The sequence below is a fragment of the Citrus clementina genome, unplaced genomic scaffold (genome assembly GCF_000493195.1).
Source record: "Citrus clementina cultivar Clemenules unplaced genomic scaffold, Citrus_clementina_v1.0 scaffold_2, whole genome shotgun sequence".
Lineage (NCBI taxonomy): Eukaryota > Viridiplantae > Streptophyta > Magnoliopsida > Sapindales > Rutaceae > Citrus > Citrus x clementina.
In genome coordinates this window covers 2729345-2748773 of record NW_006262688.1, presented here as the reverse complement: position 1 = coordinate 2748773, position 19429 = coordinate 2729345, and positions in this window count along the sequence as shown.

Genomic DNA, 19429 nt, shown 5'->3' with positions numbered 1-19429 from the left:
TGAAGAAAGTGCTTGAAAGATGCATTGAAACAAACCTTGTCTTGAATTATGAAAAATGTCATTTTATGGTAGATCAAGGCATTATTTTGGGCCATGTAGTCTCTCCTAGAGGAATTGAGGTAGATAAAGCTAAAATAGATGTTATTAAATCTTTACCTTATCGCACATGTGTGCGGGAAGTTCGTTCTTTCCTTGGTCATGCAGGTTTCTATAGACGATTTATCAAGGATTTTTTGAAAATAGCTCAGCCTTTATGCAAGCTTCTTCAGAAAGATGTGACGTTTGATTTTAATGAAGCATGCAAGGTAGCATTTGATAAACTTAAGGAGTTATTGACTTCAGCTCCAATTATACAGCCACCAGACTGGAACCTCCCTTTTAAGATAATGTGCGACGCCAGTAATTATGTTGTTGGTGTTGTTCTCGGACAAAGGATTGGAAGAGCTGCTCATGTGATATATTACGCATCAAGAACACTTGATAGTGCTCAGTACAATTACTCAACAACCGAAAAAGAACTTTTAGCTATTGTTTTTGCTTTAGAAAAATTCTGTTCATATTTATTGGGTACTAAAGTGATTATTTTTTCTGACCATGCAGCTCTCAGATATTTGCTCGCCAAGAAGGAAGCGAAACCGAGACTTATCCGCTGGATCCTACTACTTTAAGAATTCAACTTGGAGATCCGTGATAAGAAAGGAACAGAAAACTTAGTTGCAGACCACCTTAGTAGATTGACCACGAGTGAAGAAGCAGCACCTTTGAAAGATGATTTTCCAGATGAGCATCTCTTTGTAACTCAAAGTATGATTCCTTGGTACGCTGACATTGTCAATTACTTAGTTACAAGAACACTACCTAGTGATTTGACGAGGGCTTAAAAAGATAAAATTAAGAGCGATGCTAAATACTATGTTTAGGATGACTCTTACTTGTGGAAACATTGCTCTGACCAAGTCATCAGAAGGTGCGTATCTGAGTTTGAAATTCCTTCTATTCTTCAGTTTTGTCACTCATATGCATGTGGTGGTCATTTTGGTCCCAAAAGGACAGCATCCAAGGTGTTAGAATTTGGTTTATTTTGTCCTACTTTATTTCATGATCCATACATGTTTTGTAAGTCGTGTGAGAATTGTCAAAAGACTGGTAATTTAAGTCATAGAAATCAAATACCACTTACCCCTATTCTTGTATGTGAAATATTCGATGCGTGGGGCATTGATTTTATGGGACCTTTTCCCTCATCTTTTGGCAATGCTTACATTCTTTTAGCAGTGGATTACGTTTCTAAGTGGGTAGAGGCTAAGGCCACCCGGACTGACAATGCTAAAGTTGTTGTAGATTTTGTCAAGTCCAATATTTTTGCCAGGTTTGGTGTACCGAGAGCGATGATAAGTGATAGAGGCACTCATTTCTGTAATCGAGTGGTGGAAGCTTTGTTCAAAAGATATCATGTTACCCACCAAGTGTCTACCACCTATCATCCACAGACAAGTGGACAAGCTGAGATATCAAACAGAGAAATCAAGTCTATTCTTGAAAAAATAGTTAGTCCAAATCGAAAGGATTGGAGTTTGTGATTAGATGATGCATTATGGGCGTATCGCACCGCTCACAAAACTCCCATAGGTATGTCTTCTTATCGTTTAGTATTTGGTAAGCCTTGCCATTTACTTGTAGAACTTGAGCACAGAGCATACCGGGCGGTTAAGCAATGCAATATGCGGATGGATGAAACAGGAAAGCAGAGGAAGTTGAAACTGCAAGAGTTGGAGGAGATTAGAAATGAATCCTATGAGAGTTTGCGATTTTACAAGGAAAAGACGAAGACATTTCATGACAGAATGATTTTGAGAAAGGAGTTCTCTGTTGGTCAAAAAGTTCTTCTTTTTCATTCTAAACTTAAACTTTTTCCTGGTAAATTACGTTCTCGTTGGGTAGGACCTTTTATTGTTACTAATGTTTTTCCTCATGGTGCAGTTGAGATTCGGAGTCCAACCTCTGATAAAGCCTTTAAGGTTAATGGTCATCATTTAAAACCTTTTTATGAAGGTTTTTCGGTGAATATTGTAGAGGAAATGGCTCTCGAGAGTCCCAATTATGGAGATTGATGCATAAATGTGTCTAGCCAAAGACATAAAACAAAGGCGCTTTTCGAGAGGCAACCCAAATGATTTGTTTATTTTGGTTTTTATTTTATCTTCTTTTAGTTTTGATTCAGATTTTTTTTAAATAATGTGTTTGTTTATTTTGGTCAGAAGAAAATTTTTGACAAGGCGTGCCCACATCGTAACTAATAAGTACTTCTGTGATTTTTAAAGTAAAATGGTTTTAAGGCATGCCCACGTGCTTATTAGAAAATTACTTCTGAAATTTTTGGAGTCTCAAAGTGATTCATAAAAAAAAAAATTTATTTTATTTTAAAAAAACAAAAAAAAGAGATTTTCTTTTGTTCTTCTTTTATATATTTATTTATTTATAATAAAAAAATCATCATTGTTAAAAAAAAAAAATTTTTTTACTGTTCACAAAATCCCTAATTTTCCAGATCTTGTTTTCTTCTCCAGCCGCTTGCAGCACACCAGCAGCAAACCAGCCCACCGAAAAACGCAAGCCCCCGCTCGCGCAGCACCAGAATCCCGTGTCTCTCAGTCCTAGCAGCGCGCAACAAAGTCCCAGCAGCGCGAAACAAAGTCCCACCAGCGCGCAACGCAAGCCCGCAACGCAGCAATGCAACGCAACCAGCCTATGCCCTGTATTCTAGCCGGGTAAATCGAAATCTGTGAGTGCAATTATTGTAACAATGCCGAAGAGGAAAGCATCTACTTCAGTCATCGAAAAAGACACCCATCACAAAGAAATCTAAGATTGCCGATCCCATTACAGTTCCATGGAACACAATTTCAGATTCGCGCCAAGCCGTGAGACAAAGATCGAAGCATGGAAAAGGCATGAGTGTTTTGCCACTTGCGGAATCCAATCTCGGAGGGTGCCTCGCATTCGCGACTCAACAAGAGAAAGAGAGGTACAAAGATATTTCCACGCGCAAAATACTTCCAGCTAAGTATATTCATTACCCGACTCTTGAAAAATTGAATGTTAAGGATAATTTTAATTCTTTGATAGACAAGATTGGGTTGCGTAAATTTGTTGATGTTGATTGTTTGGGTTATGTTGAGTTGATTAGGGAGTTTTATGCTACTTTTCAATTTAATATGCCGAATGATTTTACTTTGCATACCCTGGATGTTATTAAGTTTAGGTTAATGGGATGAAATTTTTCACACTCTATCACGGATTTTAACCTAGCTTTAGGATTCATTGATGATGATTATTCTTCTAGTGATGCATATTTAGGAACAACTTGTGACTTTAGTGAAAATTTTGAGCCTTATGGTCTTTGGCATAATTTATCTGTTGATCACAATGCCTATGACCCGAGTAAATCAAAGAGTTCTTTCTTACGTGATCCTATTTTGAAATGTGTGCATCGATTCTTAGCATATAATTTTTTAGGCAAGAGAGATCACTCAGGAGTTTTCTCTAAAACTGAATTTTATTTTATCTGGTGCATGTTAAATGATGTGAGACCTAATTTAGGTTTTTGGTTAGCGGATCAATTTCAAAGTGTGCTTAAACGGTATAGGACTTTATTTCTTGGTCCATACATTACTCTGTTAGCTATAAACCTATGTGTGCTTGATCCTGACAATAATTATTTGCATCCTGCTTGCAAAAAGAAATTTTTGGATATGTCTGTGTTTGAAAGAACAGGTGTGGTCGAATTCAAGGAGGGGAGATTTCAGTTTACTGAACCAGGACCCACTCAACCTCCAAAGAAGCTTTATGCTAGGAGTGGTGCTACCTCTGATGACGAGTTTGACGACGACACTGCTGCCCCACTAACTATTCCTTCTACATCCGCACCACCTTTGAACATTCGGTTAGAGAAAATGGAGCACAAGCTGAACAAGATGGAGCAGAATTTGCCCGTATACTTCGAGAGTGTGGGATTTACCCCACCATTTCCGCCAAGCCCATAGACGTTATGTGGATCAAAGCTCACAATTCAGGGAAGTTTCTTTTTGCCTTTAATCTTTTATCCTTATGCTTTAATTTTTATGTGAGCTTTGATTATCTTACATTAGGGACAATGTAAGTTCTTGGTGTGGGGGAGGGATTTTTGCATTATTGATGTTTGGAAGTAGTATTTTCACTCTACTCATCTATTTTCACTCTACTCATCCTTAAATGATTTTGGAGTTAGTATGCTTCATATATTATTACTTTTCTTTTCTTTTCTTTCTCACTACTCTTTTCCCATCTATTTCAAATTATTTGCATCTATTTTTATTCTACCATACTCTTTCATGACTCACATTTTATCTTTCACTTTTCATATTACTACATACATCTTTCTCACTTCTTATCATTTTTACCTTTTCTTTTATATATCACTCATACCTTCTTCTCATTCTACACCACTATTGATGGTTGATTCATTTGAAGAGTGTACATGATTTGATGGCAAATTTACCAACTTTGTGAGGATTTGAGCCTATGAGCAACCACTTTGCTCTAATATTTTTGTTATGTGAATATCAATCTTAGTTTGTTTATTCTAGAACTTGCTTTGTTATGCATGTTGAAGCCGCATTACGGGATTTTATGCATTAAAATGATAAGGGCAAACCCTTTTCCATTTTTCTATTCTCGCATTTTTTTTTCTCTACCCGAAGACCTTTATTTGCTATCTTTGTTTGAGCCTTAACCATTACCCATCTAATTTTCTCCGTCTACTTAACCATTTTTCTTCTTTTTGAGCCTCAATTTAAGGAGATTTTTGGACTCATTGTGTGGATATATTTTGTTGCTTTTTCTACCTTGTAATAAAGTTTCTCAATTAGATCAACAAGCATTATGCTTGAATTAAATTGTGCAAGGTTCGTTTCTTTTGTTTGATTCAAAAACAAAAAAGAAAAAAGAAAAAAAACAACAAAAAAAAGAAAAAAAAAGAAAAAGAAAAATAAAAAAAGAGAAAAAAAATGTTTACATTCTTGGTGACTTGAGTAGAAATAAGCATTTTGATATTATAAGTTCATTCAATGAGTTCATTCTTCTAATTTTGATCTCTTTTTCTTTCGTAAACCTTTCTTTTTCATTCAACCTATTTAACCCCATTACAACCCTTTTAAGACCCTTAGATTTTTGCATTTTATTCATGTTTTGTAGATTAAGATGTGATATATGAGCAAGCTTATGGTAATAGCATTCTTTGATTTAATTTGACTGGATAAATGACACCCTAAACACTTTGAGGGCATGGAGTGAAGTTATTGAGAGGGCTATTAAATCTTGTTGCACTTGAATTTTGAATGGATCTTCTTGGTGATTGAATGTTCTTATTCTATCTTATGAAATTCTATGCTTTAAAATCCTTGTCTCTCGAATGATGAACGACTTAATTTCTTGAAGTATGCTTGCTTAAAATTATTTTTGGATGAGTTGAGATGAGAATTTAGTGGAGATTTGAGATTAGTCTTGAGTTATATGCTTGAGGACAAGCATCATCTTGGTGTGAGAGAATTTGTTAGAGTGCAATTTATGCACTAGTTTTGCATTATTTACTTCCTTTAATATCGATGTTTTGCACTTAATAATAGTGATTTACTTGTGATTTACTTTTGTAGGTGCAATTCTATTGATTGGTGATAAAATTGAGCTACAAGATGATGTTTAAGGATGATTGTTCTCTTGGAGAAATTATGAGCGGCAGAAGAACTTTGTTGATAAGGCGTGGGCGCGTGCTGTCAACTGCGGACCTGCAGTTTTTAGTTTAACGTGTTTTGTATTTTTGGCTATTTTTGTAATTACGAATTTAATATTTCAGATATTAGTATTTTATTTTAAATAGAACTCTAAAAGAGAAGAGAGAGAGAGTATTTAAAGGGGGAATCTATTGTGAAAAAGGGGGATTTGGATTGGAGAAAAGAAGAAAACCCTAGATCTTAATTTTTCTCTTCTCTCTATGAAGAACTAAACCTATTTTTCTGGTTGAAGGTAAATGAAGCTTTGATTCATCACTACTGTGAGATCTTTCTTGTGCTTTAATTGTTTTATTGCTTTTTGGGTATTTGTTTATTCTCTAAATTATTTTCATGATTATGTTTGTTAATTAGGTAATTGGCCACTATTTAATTATCAACTTAATCTATTGTCAATTGAAGGATTCATCGTATGAAGAATTTAATGTTTGTGACAAATAACATAGCAGAGAGTTGTGTTGTGAGAATAAATAATCTAATTTAAATGAATCATCATATGTGTTGATTAGGATTTGGGTCTTTCTGGTTTTTCAGGCTGTCAATTGATTAAATTCTATGATCGTATCTAGGGTTGTCTATTGATTAGGGAAATAACCAATGGTCGTACCTTTGTTATCGACTAGTGAAGGAGAGACTGGCTATTAGAGGGTCTCAGTAGCTATAACTGGTCTATTCATGAGTAATAATAATCTATATTTGAATCAATGATCAGTAGTCAAATCAAGCTGAGTTAATTCCTTCAACTAGAGCTTTCTCCAATTTGAATTACAACTTTAATTTGCATTCTTGTTATTTTAATTTGATTTTTATTATTGTCAACAATTCCCCCATTTTACGTTTTACATTTCAAAAGGATTTAAATAATTACCGATCTCTGTGGACACGACCCTGCTCAATCACTATACACAATTTATTTAGAGTATGAATTTATTTTTGTTGGCTTCGACAACCATCAAGATCAATAAAATACTTCTTATAAGCAATATCTGTCCAATTCAATCTTTCACTTGTGAAGATATCTATAAGAAAATTCTACAAAAATATATTAGTGGAACCAATTTGAATTAGTTTCAAGCAATATTGAAACTTAACTCTAAAAATCACCTTTGTCAACATATCTGATGGGTTATCCTTGATATCAATCTTTTTCAATAACACATCACTGCCCTCGATAACCTCTATCACATAATGATATTTCACATCTATGTGTTTAGTCCAAGCGTGATATGTTGGATTCTTTGCGAGGAATATCTCACTTTGGTTATCACAAAGACTTCAATGTTCTCTTGGATCACTCCCAATCACTCAACAAGCCTTTCAACCAAATAACTTCGTTTACAGCCTCAGTTACTGCCATATACTTTGCTTCCATAGTGGATAGAACAATTTTCAATTGTAGAATCGACCTCCAGCTAATCGGACCTCCACCCAATGTGAATACATAGCCTGTTGTTGATCTTCGCTTATCTAAGTCTCCAGCGAAATTAGAATCACAATACCCCACACATTGTTGACCACAATCCTTCTTGAAGAATAACCCAACATCAACTGTTCCATACAGATATCAGAGAATCTACTTTACTGCACACCAGTAATTTTTACCTGGATTGTGCATGTATCTACTAATCATGCTCACTGCTTGAGATATATCAGGCCTTGTGCATACCATAGTAGACATAAGACTACCCACAACACTAGCATATAGAACACGAGCCATGTAATCGCGCTCCTCTTGAGATGTAGGACATGAAAAAGAGCTTAATTTGAAATGAGGAGTTAGATGTGTACATATCGATTTAATTTTGTCATTCATATCGAATCTTTCTAGCACTTTCTTCAAATAAGATTTTTGAGTCAACCATATGCTCCTATTCTTCTTGTTTCTACAGATCTCCATCCCAAGTATTCTTTGTGCATCACCCAAATCTTTCATCTCGAACTCAGAAGCCAGTTGCTTCTTCAGTTTGTTGATCTCATCTCTATTCTTTGAAGCTATAAGTATATCGTCGACATAGAGTAACAAATAGATGAAAGGTCCATCTAGTAGCCTTCTAAAGTAAACACAATGATCATGTTCACTTCTGGTGAATTTCTGCCCTTGTATAAATTGATCAAATCTTTTGTACCACTGCCTTGGCGATTGCTTCAGTCTGTACAAAGATTTAATCAACCTACACACATGATTCTCTTTTCCAGTAACTTTAAAAACACAAGGCCGAGTCATATAGATTTCCTCCTCCAAATCTCCATGTAAGAATGTCGTCTTAACATCCAATTGAGCTAACTCTAACTCATATTCTGCAACTAAGGCAAGTAGGATACGAATTGAAGTATGTTTCACAATTGGAGAGAATACTTCATTATAATCAGTACCTTCCTTTTGAGCAAAACCTTTTGCTACGAGCCTTACCTTGTATCGAAAAGTTGATTGATTTGGAGATCCTTACTTTATGGTGCAAACCCATTTATTACCAATAACCTTTTTTTCCTTTAGTAACTTTACAGGTTCCTAAGTCTGGTTTTCATGGAGAGATTTCATCTCTTCCTCCATGGCTAACTTTCATTGATCACTTGCACTGCTGTGTAATGCTTCACTGAAAGTGTTGGGAATATCATTATCAACAACTAGAAGTGAATAGGCTACCACCATATCTTTTATAAACCATTCAGGTTTCTTTATCTCTCTTCTTGGTCTCCTTTTTGCTATAGAATCATTATTATCTACATCATCAGTTGTTTCTTCATTTTGTGGGACATCAGAAGAAACAATTTCTTCTTTAACTCTGGGTGTTACCTCTATAGTTGAACCCTTTTCTAATCTAGAACTAACTAGTACATATGGAGTTGTATCAAAATTTGAGAGAATCCCAAAATTAAGAGCTTAATAATTCAAGAGAAGAATTATTAAGAGAGTGAGCAATTGGAGAATTCTAAATTGAGAGGTTTTTCCTTTCAAGTGTGTGAGAGTACTAAGTGTATTTGGGTTTTAGGAAGTGAGTTTTCTTTACTCAAATTTTGTACTCCAATAATTGTTAGTTATACAATTATTTTCTCTTACTCCCGTGGACGTAGGCATAATTGTCGAACCACATAAAATTCTGTCTTTTATTTTTCTATGATTATTTGGTGCGCTTGATTCTGCATTCCGCGCACAACATTATGTAGATAAGCACGTTAATACAAGTCAATAAATAATTGAAGAAATCTTGAATTCTTCATAGCTTGCAATAAAATCTAAAAGCAGAAGAGATATAAATTGGAAAATGACATAGCACTTCCTAACCTTAATGGACTAAACCCGTTTAAAGCATGAATTAATATCCAATTCAGTAAGAACAAATTTTATGAATACAGATTATATAGATACATAAAAAATTTATGAATAATACGTTTGACTAGTGATGGTGGGAGATTCAAGAACTTCTTGAGAGAAGAAAAGTGAGGAGCGTGTCACCAAAAAGAAAAAAAAAATTATTTAGTGTGGTAAACATGCAAGCATGGGTTATGGGTAGGTATTGAAAATAAATAATAAAATAGTAATATTTTTTTACTTTAAAAATATTTGGCTCATTAAGATTTTTTCATTCAGTAAAATGTCAAAAAATAGCTTGTTTTATTGAACCAAAATTATCTGAAAAATCCCACTAATTTATAAAAATAAATACCTCTTACGAGTGTTTGCAGATTGAATTTTACGGATTAGACCTCAATCCATATCCGATCCACGATTTTGCGAATTATAAATTTTCAATCCAATCCAATTCACGGATTGGTGAAATTCAATTTAAATATAATCCATATATCTGCGGATCGGATGGAGATTTGACTCAATCTATATCCAATCCACCATTTTGCAGATTGGTTTGTGGACTGAAAATTTTTAATTTTGTCAAATCCACAAACTAACTAAATAAAAAATTTAATACAAAAATAATTTTACTATCGATCAAATTTAAAATTGAATAAAATTTAAATAAATTAATTGTTTAAATAAAGCTAGAAAATACATTTAAAGTTTTAAAATATAACACACCAAAACGAAAAAAATCTCATTCGCTTGAATTAGTACATGGAATTTAACTATTTAAGCTATATTTGTTTATTTAATTATTTTTTATTTTATATTATTATCGGATAAGATATAATATAGTGTTAATGTAACTATATTTTAACTTATTTATTTACTAGTAAGTACTAATACCATATTTATATGTTTTATTTTTTAATTAAATAATTTTTTTTTTGCGAATTCGTGGATTTTTGCAGATTTATAGAAATAGATCCATATCTAATCCACCAATTGTGGATTATCAAATTTTCAATCCAATCCAATCCACGGATTAGGTTTTTACAGGATCGAATTTTTACGGATCAAACAGATTGAGCAGATCGCATTAGATTTTGAACATCGCAAGTTAGTATTCAAAAGGTTGAATGTATGGAATACCAAATCTATTTAAACAACAAGGTCTAAACTTATTGAATAGTATCTAAAAAATTTTGTTAAGGAAAATAAAGTTATTAAATAATAATAACTCATACACCTATGCTGATTTATGAGGTGACCAATCATAGGTATCAGCTCATGTTCGATCTAATATTAGAGGAGCTCTACTATACTGTCAGTTGTATATCGACCTTTTAAAATTAGATTGTGTTGATACCAAATTTTGCACGTTCTAGTGGTCAGGTTTTGATGGCGTCTTCGTATTAGAAAGATTTAGACCCTTGTAATCGACGTTCTTCTATCTGTAAAAGAAAGAAATTGTAAGGGCAACAATGTTGTTACCGGTGAGAACCCTCTGATGCTTAATGATATATTGAAAATTGTTGAAGTAACATCTTAGAAAAAGAAAAAGAGCTCTTAGTTCTTGTTTTAGATGCCTATGATTTTTTTTTTAAATGACCTTACCTCATGAATGGAACAACCTTTTGTAGGGAGACTTATTAGAATCCTTGTCGTATTAGAATAATCCGATGAGACAACATGCATGTTGCTTACTTATAGTTACGATTAGAGAACGATGTCTAAATTATTATCATACTAGGTTTCTTACCCGACGTTAGTGATCGGGAGAATGGATACAATAGTTAGTCCCTTAGTTTACTTGCTCTATGATCAGAGTAGTAGGAAAAGTAAACTAATAACTTGATAACATAGTCGGGTAAAAGAAAGTTAGAAATCGGTGATCGAATTGAAGAATCTAGAGAGGCCTTAATCATCAAGAGCTAAAATTAGGATAGAAGAAGACACGTGGAACAAATCAAAAGATAAGAGTTTAGGGGTCTGCGCATACTAATGTGAATTGACATGAACATGTCTTTCAACCGGTCATCTCAAATCATAGCTTGCCATGTGGAAAGATCCTGAATAATAGCCAGCAATCGAACGGTGAGGAAAAATGGTGGGAGGCGACTGAAAAATGATGGCTCAATTTGAATTTCCACGGCGGTAACAGGCAGTATGAAAAAAATAGAATAGATCAATTTAATTCAATTTTCTAAAAACCTAATTCATTTTAATTTTCAAAAAATATAAGAGATAAGTGAGGAGAACAAGAGAATTGAAGATGGTTAACAAGCAAAGCTTGACAGAAAAATCATATTGTGATGAGGCTTACTAGTATTCTTTTTCATATGATTTTATTGTTCTTTCCCTTTTATATGCCTTAAAATTGTATGAAAGACAACTTAGTGTGCTACTAGATTTTAAGACTGTGTTAATTTAGGTGTATTCTAGGAAAAATAACCCCGTTCTTGCCCATTAAATGGCTAATGATAGAGATTTTGTAGGTAGTGACTCCCAGAATTTATCAAGGGAGTTATTGGGTTAGGCTTCTGGAGGTGATGAGTAAGAATTTAGTGAGGAGACCGTAGGAAGCAGAACAGAAGTAGATTTTGAGAGGACCGAGGTGGACCCTCTATTTAAGCAAATAGATTCATTTAAATTTAATATAAATGAGATTAGTGATACCACAACGGAGGAAGATGAAAAACCTAGTGATGGTAATAGAAGGAGAAAAAAATGAAGAGACGAGTGAAACCAGACCTAAAACCTATTATCAGGACTGGTCGCATGGAATACGATATGGGCAAAATAGAGTCAATCCTTAGAGAGAATGACCTTAGGGTCCTATGGGAGAGGTATAATATACCTAATGAAGTGGGAATAAGGCTGCGCCGATAAGGAGAAAAAGTAACCCCCGAGAACATAGTAACTATCTGTACAATGTTCTTTGACTGTGGACTGAAGTTTGCCTATGCGACCTTATTTTGTGAAGGAAAATACTAAGTATCAAGAAAAACGAGAGAAGGACGAGAGAATGAAGCATGTGGTGGGAGGAGAAAGAGAAAAAAAAAAGCTGACAGCAGAGAGAGAAAAGAGGCAATTCTCTCATGCTTCTCTCGTTGTTCTTAATATTTAGCAGCACTCTTTTGTAAAAATGCTAAGTTCATTAGGTCTGGCTCCTTCCTAATTGCCATTAAATAAGTGGAGGATCTAGGTGGCATGTATATATTATGGGTGAGAGCTGGTCTACCTGAGCCCACGTTGCAGGAGTTAAAAAGATGTTTTAAAATGAAAAGTAGCCCGAAGAAGCACGACGACTAGTGTTACTTATAAGCATGGCCTAGGGCAAGGAAGTTGATCCTAAATTTATCGACTATAGACAAAGATTTCAAAGACTAGTGGTTTTGAGTTTTTGGAGAATGGGGTCGGTTCTCAGAGGATTTGGAGTAGCCATGTATTTTTAGGTAGTCAGGTCTGATTCTTATAAAGAAAAAATTGTTTCCTTCAGTTTTAACAGAGTTTGCTTGAAAAATGATTTATTCGAATGTCTTTATGGGTTTGTTGGGAGACCAACCAAAGACGACAGTGCGATAGAGTTCTTATATCAGAGAAGCTTCCCTATCATCATCCATATATTGATCTTTTAAGGCTAGAGAGTCTTCAAGTGTGTCGACTTGTTCCTTTGCACAAGGCCAGAGTGAAACAAATTATTCAAAGAAAAAGAAAAGGTGAGATTTCCTGAGGGTAAATTTCAATCTTCGATTTTTTCATGAGGTAGGCAAAATGTTATCAGGAATTCTAGGAAGATTAGAAAACAAAAGATAAATAGAGAAATAAATGGAAATGATATTGGTCTAGGAGGTCGGGTTTGAATTTGTAGATCTTGGGCGTCAACATAAAAGTTCTCCCTTAGTGATTTGTTCAACCACGATACTAGCAACTCCCTCAGCCTTGCCATCTTCTGGAGATACGATCACAAGGTCGGGCCAAACTCTCACTGAAGCAGAAAGGAGAGAGAAAAGAGAGAGATTTGAGCATACCCGACACGTCCTGTATTTCGTTGAAGCTTATGTGAACAAAGAAGGTAGAGGAGCTTAATAAACTGCCTACTACGGAAGCTTGGGAACGACTAATAGAGCATGATCAAAAGGTAATAGGTTATGTCATTTACTTAGGAAACTTCTTAAAAGCTAAATCACTTAACCTGTGTATTTTGTCAGGCCAATTACCTGCGCTGTAGATTTAAAAGACAGTTTGATCAGTTGATCAAGCAAGGTTTAGAGGTTCCCACCATGAGGAATAAGTTTTAAAAGGAAATGCAGACTTTAAAGGATCAATTTGAAGAGAGGGAGAAGGAGTTGGAGATGTTGGGAAAGGGACTCTTTCACAACCAGTTATAAATTAAGCGGAAATAAAACTCTTTTCCTTTTGTGTAATTAAAATATGATGTGTACCACAAATAAATACGTAAAAAAATAAACTAATAAATTCAAAGTAAAAACTAACCACAAGAGACACCGATTTTTATGTGGAAAACCCAAATTATAAAAAATTACGGGACTGTAGTCCAATATAAACTTCCACTATATTAATAGGATTACAGTACAAATTCTTCTCCAGATAACTCTAGAGGCTAATGATAACTCAATGAAATGAGAGTTATCATGACACTTTTAGACTTAAATTAAGATTACTTTAAGAGTAAACGACATGTTTTTATTGCATTTTAATTTTATTTTGCATGAATAACCATTTTAGTTTATTTTTAATAAATTGTGTTGTTTTAAAATAATTTTGTGTCCTTAGATTGTGTGCATAATTATAGGGATTGGAAGCTCAAATTTCAAAAAAGGAATGCTGCTGCAATAGGCTTACAAAAGATGAAAATGAACTTGGCTACAGAAGAATTGAAACAAATCTGAAACAGTACAGTTGTTGTAGTCATGTTGTAACATCGTTGCTGCAGCATCCGTTGCTGTAGCAATCCTGGAACAACGACAAAGAAAATTTTAAAGAATATTACGATCTGCAGTTTCCTAATCTAGAAGATACGCGACATAGGCTTCTATTTACCCCAATTTTCAACTATAAAAGGAGGACACATCATAAGGAAAAGAAGGGGTCGTCACCCAAAGAGAAAAACCACAAAAAAACAAAAGAAAAACATGATTCAAGAGAGAGATTGAGGGCTACACAAGAGGAGAAATTGCAGATATCAATCGAAATCTCAGTCTTTCTTATTCTTCTCTTGTTTTCTTGTTTACTTTTTAGTCTTGAGGAAGTGTTTGATGGCTAAACTTTGTTCTTTATTTTTCTTTTGCAAACCATGAACTAAATTTATTTGTGGTTGAGTGATAAACAATTTTGACGGTTTATTAACTGAATATATATGTTGCTGCATGTTTGCTATAGCATTTTGTTTTGATAGTATTATTTCTATTCATTATTTCGGCTGATCACCCATTTAATGATACTAGATAAGAAAGAGCCACAAAAGGGTCTATCTTAGTGGAACATATTGGAGCAATACTTGATTTTAGATTGAGTTTCCTAGATTGAATTCAACTTGAGTCCAAAAGGGTCATGCTTAATCTAAAATTAGTGATGAACTAGATATGTTATATCTTATGTTGGCATAACAACTTATCACTGTTAGGTTGCGGATAGATATAAGATATCCAACATGCGACAACTGAGGATACATAAGTATTCTGCCCAGTGTTGTAGCAGATGTTGCAGCAATCGAGCCAAACATTAGAAAAAATAGTCAAAACCATTAGGAGAGTTTTTTCACTCAACTACTCTATATTTTTATTGATTTTATCTTTGAGTTTGACGTGATAATTTACTTTATTACATTTTATTTATTGCATTTTTATTTTAATTAGTATATTAGTTTCATTAATTGTATTATTTTAATTTAGAACAAAATCTGCACTATTAAGATTACTGTAGCTAGTCTGACAACATCAGTCCCTATGGAGATGATCTTGAATACTCATCATTATATTACTTGTTGTACACACTTGCACATTGGTACTCATAGCATTTGAATTTATACCAACAGCTAACAATATCAAGATTCTCAACAATTTTGGTTTACAATAATAGATCTAATATTTATTTCTCTAACAAGTGAGTATCTCAAATAACAACTACTGAGAGAATAAAATACAAATCAATACCAGTAGAAATGTAGAGTACGATGTCAAGAACTTAGCCTCCAAATTTGGGAGAAATTGGATTTAAAATCACCTTCCGATCGTATAATTAAAGATTGAAACACAAAGAAAATAAAATATCATTTTCTCTCTCACAGTGTCTTCTCACTTCGCGAAATGGCTACAGCTCACGCAATTCTTCACTTGTTTCTTTTTTCTGCTTAATTTCATCCAAGTCTAAAATTTTATAATAATTACACATCTAGCAAATTATTTTGGACTTTGAGCTTTTTGGCCCATCAAAGTGAGATTGACCCTACAAATCTCCCCCCCCCCCCTCTCATCTGAGTGGCACCACCAAGCCCGCTCTCTACTTACAACTTTCCAACTTCTCTAATGACTTTGTCATCATATCTGACGCATTCTTCGTTGTCTGAATTTTCTCAAGCTACAACTAATTCTGGTCAAGCACATCTCATATCCAATGATACCTCACATCAATATGCTTCGAATTCAAATGATATATTGAATTCTTTGCCAAGTGGATGCCTTTTTAACTATCATATCACACAACGTAGCTATCTTGTTTAACACCCAATTTTTGCAGAAATTTCTTCATCCACAAGGTTTCTTTGCAACTTTCGGTGATTACAATATACTTTGTTTCTGTGATAGACAAAGCAACATAGTATTGAAGTCTGTACTGCCATGAAACTGCTCCCCCTGCAAAGGTGAGCAAATATCCTGATAAGAACTTTCTGGAATCAACATCTCCTGCCATATTTGCATTCGTGTACACTTGTTATACAAGTTTGTCACCACCAAAACATAAACATGCCTTGGAAGTGCCTCTGAGATATCTGATAATCCATTTTACTGTTGTCTAGTGTCTTTTGCCCAAATTGGAGGGAAACCAGCTGACTACACCAACTGCTTGACTAATATTTGGTCTTGTACAAACCATAGCATACATCAAACTGCCAACTGCTGGAGCATAAGAAACTCCTCTCATCTCTTGCTTTTCGTCCTCACTCGTAGGACAATGCTCGAAATTAAGCTGAAATGGCTTGCAAGTGGAGAGCAAACGGATTTTGTCTTGTCCATATTAAATCTTTTAAGAAACTTTTCAACATATGCTTCCTGAGATAACCATAACACCCTAGTTTTCTTGTCATGAGAAATCTTCATGCCAAGAATTTGTTTTGCCGATCTCAAGTCCTTTATTATAAAAGACTTGTTAAACTATTTATTAAGATTGTTAATCTTACTAGCATCTTGGCCAACAATCAACATGTCATCCACATAAAGCAAAAGAATAATAAAGTCATTATTGCCAAACTTCTTCACAAAAATGCAATGATCACACATTATCTTGCTAAAGCCATGACTCTCCATAAAAGAATTAAACTTCTTGTACCACTATCTTGGTGCCTGTTTCAGCCCATACAAACTTTTCTTCAATTTGCACACAAGTTCTTCTTTACCTTTGACATTGAACCTTTCAAGTTGCTCCATATATATTTCTTCCTTTAAGTCACCATGTAAGAAAGTTGTCTTTACGTCGAGCTATTCAATCTCTAAATTCAAGCTAGCTGTTAATCCTAGAACTACTCGGATAGAAGACATCTTCACTACAGTAGAAAATATTTCTTCAAAATCAATACCTTTCTTTTGACTGAAACCCTTCACAACCAATCTAGCCTTGTACCGCTGTTGTGAGTTATTTTCAGTCTTCAACCTGTAAACCCATTTGTTCTTCAGTGCCTTCTTTCCCTTAGGTAGCTTCACTAAGTCATAAGTGTGGTTCTCATTTAAGGATCTCATCTTTTCTTATATGGCTTTAACCCATTCATTTTTTTGCTAATGAGACATAGTTTCTTTAAAACATTCTGGTTTTCCTCCATCTGTAAGCATCACATACTCATGTGGAGGATATCTAGCAGAATGTCATTGTTTTCCAGTGGATGTTCTCAAATCTGGCTCATGGTAAAGTAGCAAAACTACAACCCTTACTCCAATACTTATAATCCTTAATTGAGAGACCATCCCAACGTTTCATTTTCTTATGGATTCAACAGAAAGGAACAACAACTCCAACTCCACCAGTACAATCAGTTCATGATGCTCCTCAAATCTCCCAACCATCATTCAAACAATATAATTAGAATTAAAACTATTCACAATCAAACCAAGGGAATAAGCATCTTAGAATTTTAAGAATTTTACTCACTTTAAAATTAAACAACAAAATTGCATCATTAACGAGTTGTAGTATAAGATGAGAGCTGGTATAAATTCACAAGCCCAATCGATTTCAAACCTCGAGAAAATGGTGGGTTAAATTACCTCTCTAGTTCAAACCTTGGCAATAACTATTGAAGAGGTCAAAACCATCATAACCTTGCAAAAAGGTAAAGTAGTCGACAACAAAATGGAGATGCCGGTCAAAAAAACAACTCAAGTGAAACCTTTAAATTTTGAGGACTCACCACCAAAGGAGGAAAAAGAAAGTAGCCATGAGAATATATCGTTAAACCTCCGTTAAAGGTTAGTTAAAGTAAAGAAAATAAATTCTACAAGTGAAATTATATACATCTTTAAACAGGTACATGTTAACATCCTCTTGTTTGACGCTATTAAATAAGTGCCCTCTTATGTCAAGTTTCCACTACAAGAAAACTGTTAATAGATGACAGACAACTTATGACAGATTATGGATATATCATAAAATTATGATAGACTTGTGACATAATTTTTAATTTATCATAAATTAATGATGGTCTTGTGATAGAAATATTTTCTATCATGAATTTAATATGGCTTTATGATAGGATTATCATTTATCACGAACTTATGATAGAATCGTGATAGAAAAATTACTTTGACCATATTTGACCCAAATTTTATATATTATTTTATTTAAAAAAACAAAAGGTGCATTTTAATAATTTAAAAAAATGCTAGCAAAACTGTACCGTTTTGGGTACTTTAAACCTTCTTTCTTCCTTTTTTTTTTCTAAGTGTTAAACGAAAACAGTCATACACAGCTGCTTCTCTCGTCACTCTCTCATTTTCTTCATTTTTTTCTTTTCTTTCATTTTCTCGAGAAACCTTGACGAAAATTTCTCAGGAACCAAACAGTTTACAAATCCTTCGATTCTGAAAGAAAATGCAGTACCAGAGGTTGAAGCAACATCGATAGCAGCAACAAGCACTGGTGCAGCAAGCAATTCTTCAACAAAAGTCTCTCTACCATCCCGGCCTCTTAGCCACTCCTCAGGTCCAATTTCTTGTTTGCATGTTGTTTGTCGTCGCTCATGTGAATCAATTATGCCGTGATTTTGATTGTGTTTTCATAATTTCAAGATTTGATTTGTTCACGCTCTTTAGGGTTAGCTTGTTTGTTTTCGCTTATGTGAATCCAGTGTAACATCGAAAGTTCTTTCTCAATGATATTTGTGTTGAAGAACAAAGCAAGGGGTTATTAGAGGAGCGAGGCAGGGGTGGCTTGACGATGTAGATCTGCTTCACCGTTTCACTTTCTAGACGATATTGCCCTACGATCTTGTTCTCTGCCACGCAAGGTCAATTTGTGTCGTTATGTTTTTAGTATTTTCAAAATTTTGATTTAAACTTTTTGATTCAAATGTAGTAGATCAAATAATTTGTTGTTTTACAAGCTTGGATGGTCTAATTAAGAAGTTGTATATGGATCTGTTTATAGTTTTGCAGGTCTTAAGGTTCGTTGTAGCTTTAATTTTAATAATCCCTTGAAGAGTTATGGCTTCAAAGTGTGTTTTGAAGGAACTCAAGGATCTGCAAAAGGATCCTCCCACATCTTGCAGATCTGGTATAATTTTTTGTTACTTTTTAATTTGAACCACATTTTAGATTACTTATATTTCGTATCATTTGGTGATATGATTTACTTGATCTATATTTGTTGTTTGTGTCAACACGTTGTTGAAATTTATTACGATTGATTCTGAATTCTGATTGGCTACCGATGTATATCATGCTGGAGTAGTTTCATTAGTTGCTGATTGTTTTCAACCTTGCCAAAGAGAGCATGAAGTTTTGGAGCAAGCTAAGTTATAGATTCTGTAACGTACAGATTGTGCTTAACCAGCTACCAGACCAAAGCACTTGCTCTA